Source organism: Aplysia californica, unplaced genomic scaffold (assembly GCF_000002075.1).
Source record: "Aplysia californica isolate F4 #8 unplaced genomic scaffold, AplCal3.0 scaffold00254, whole genome shotgun sequence".
NCBI classification, from domain to species: Eukaryota; Metazoa; Mollusca; class Gastropoda; order Aplysiida; family Aplysiidae; genus Aplysia; species Aplysia californica.
Genome location: NW_004797524.1, coordinates 244,654 through 247,515, shown reverse-complemented (window position 1 = coordinate 247,515; position 2,862 = coordinate 244,654). Strand labels below are relative to the sequence as shown.

General features: G+C 38.3%; 1 protein-coding gene across 1 annotated transcript in view; it reads left to right on the top strand.

Moving 5' to 3' along the window:
- Positions 1 to 2,644: 2,644 nt before the first annotated feature.
- The window catches only part of LOC118477165, a 21,672-nt gene continuing 21,454 nt past the window's right edge, over positions 2,645 to 2,862 (top strand). Inside the window, exon 1 of the mRNA XM_035970339.1 lies at positions 2,645 to 2,785. The gene's annotated coding sequence lies outside the window, so the exon portion shown is untranslated. The remainder of the gene's footprint in view (positions 2,786 to 2,862) is intronic.

Here is a 2,862-nt window from a genome sequence, read left to right as displayed (position 1 = left end):
GGTGAGAGAGAGAGAGAGAGAGAGAGAGAGAGAGAGAGAGAGAGAGAGAGAGAGAGAGAGAGAGAGAGTGTGAGAAAAGAGATTACAACCGCACTTGAGGGTCAGAAAAAAAGTTATATTATATCCTCAACGTAATAGTATGTTTCTTCATTATGACTTACTTGGTACTTATCCTTAAACAGCTGTAAATACTGACTTCTGTAGCGTAATGATTCTCCAGGGTAGAGGGTTTTTTGCTTTATTCTTTTCCTTTGCTTTTTTAGAAAAGCAATTATCCGTATTTGGTAATTTGGTTGTTGTATCCCATTTAAGAGGGGGTGGGTGGGTGGGGGGTCTACACCACCAAAGTCCCGATTCGGCTCGAAATTGTTGAGTTTTAGTTGTAGGCATATTTAGCTTCCTGAGCCTGTCCTACAACTATTCCATCCCGTAAGAATCACTAAAAGCCTTATTTGTCACCACCATTTCCTCATAAAGTCGATATTTATTTTTCTTTATCGGCCGTTTTCTGAAAACGCGATTTTTCTCTATAATGTTTTGAATAACTCTACCATTTTTCATTCAATCTTCATGAAGTTTATACAGAATGAAAAGAAGATGTAATACTAAAACATATTCCGTTGAATTTTTTATATATGAGATAGAATTTTTTTGGTTGTGCCCGGAATGTGGATTTTAAAGGATTTTTTGCGAACTTGAACACTACCTCAGGAAAAAAATTCATTAAAAGTTTTCTAATTCGTTTAGAAATAAAACAAAACATAAATTTAGAGATCTAATTTTCACTAACACGCATGCGAAAAAACAACTAATTGTAATGATAAATAAGTGCGGTATTCTTTACGTAAGACATGTCAATAAAATCCAATATGGCAGCTGTATCCGTGGAAACGAAAGTTATTTTCTCAAATTTGATTGCAAATTTCAAGACTTCTTACTATGCTTGTTAAATGTGCGAAATTTGGTAAAACTTGGTACAGTAATAATCGAGATAGCCTTCAGGTGTAGCCCCCCCCCTCCCTTAATTGAGGTTGGCTCTAATGTGGATGGGTGGAAGAAGCCCACCTCCTAATTGATCTAAGTTGTGTCTGGGGGATGGGGGTGGGGAGGTGGAGAGATAGTATTTAGTAAAAAAACGATGTCCTGTTTATATCATGTTACTGTTGTATTGTAAAGCACACAGAGCCTGTGCACTTTAATCGAGGTTGGATGTCGTATAAATGACACGTATTGTTATTTTTATCATTCTTCTTCTTCTTCTTCTTCTTCTTCTTCTTCTTCTTCTTCTTCTTCTTCTTGTGGAGTTAGACTTCCTCGCAAATGAAACGGTCTGTCCATGTGCTAACAAAATAACCCATTACTTATCTCGAAGTAACAATGGCTTTGACCAGTGGTCTTGTATTGAACATCTTTCAAATCGATGATCTGTAGCTATGTTTGTTGGGGATAGTGCATGACGTGACATGTATCTGGATGACAAATCCTTAGCTTCATGCACATTATGATATTATGGTTTCAGCCTGTTGTGCTCTTTCCGAATCTAAAAAGTATGACATTATGTTCCCTTCCGTTCTGCTTGTAGTAGCTGTCAGGCTACTCTCACTGTCTCTTGAAATTTGAAGCTATGAATTGTCAACAAAGCAATTCGGTGAAGCTGGATACACAGTTACGGAACCTTCCCTTGCGTTGGAGGGTCATTATGAATGTTGCATGCTGATAGATGGTTTCCACAAAAACAAAACAAAAAAGATAAAAAAGACAACCAAACAACAAACAAACAAAATCTGATTCTTTCTGAAGGTGCATGAAGCTGTAATAATTGTTTTAGAGAAAGATTTGAGCGTTTGTGGGAGGCAGTTAGGCCACCAGACTGGTAATCGTTAAGTTGTGAGTTATGGGTTTCAAGACTCAACTCATGTAAGCTTTGTGTCCATTGGAGGGGCACTTTACATAAATTTTCCTCATTTCACTCAGATGTGAATGAGTGCTAGGCTACAGACAGTGAAATAAAATATAATAATAATCATAATAATAATTATCAAAACATGTCATGTACGGAAAAGATTGCGGAGAAAAAACTAGATGCGTTGGAAGAAGTTGTACACGATCTTTAGGTCTTGGTATCAGTTTCAATGAGGCGGGAAAAAGGCGGTGGCGATGGATTGGACATACTCTTAGGAAGCCAGGTAGCTGCATAACAAAAAAAGTGATGGATTGAACCCCACAAGGTTAAAGATAAAGGGGAAGACTACGTGGAACCTGGAGAGGATTCACAGAACTTTATGTACAGAAAAGAGGAAAGACATGGAATAACAGCAAGAAGGTAGCTCGGGATAGGGAAAGATAGAAAGTATTTGTTCATATCTATACCCTGATGCAGGGTGAGAAAGGCAATGATCATGATGTTCATTTTCGATGGAGGCATAAAGCATTTCCAATAATTTGAATCTCTCAATGTGTGGTTGGCGAGTGCCTGTTGTACTCTGTCCCTTCTTTCCTATCAAGCTTCTATCAAACGTACCCCTCCTCCTTTTCTTTGTATGTTACTCTCTGGTAACACCTCTGTTCTTTTCTACTTGTATGACCTATTTGTGCTGCAAGTACCGAAACACTCTTACTGAAACAAATCAAAACAATGTTACAGACTGAGCCCTCGGATTTGATTGGTATTATGGTGCAAGGAGGCAACAGCGAGATCGTTCGAGGCACAGGCCAGACAGTCACATTAGAGCCTTTGATATACTCACAAGATCCGGACGAGGACCCTGGAATTCAACCAGATCCAGTGAGTTGCAGTTGTCATTTATCCTTTCACATCATACTTGTTATGTTCAGTGTGTGGTAGATTGTTATATGTATATA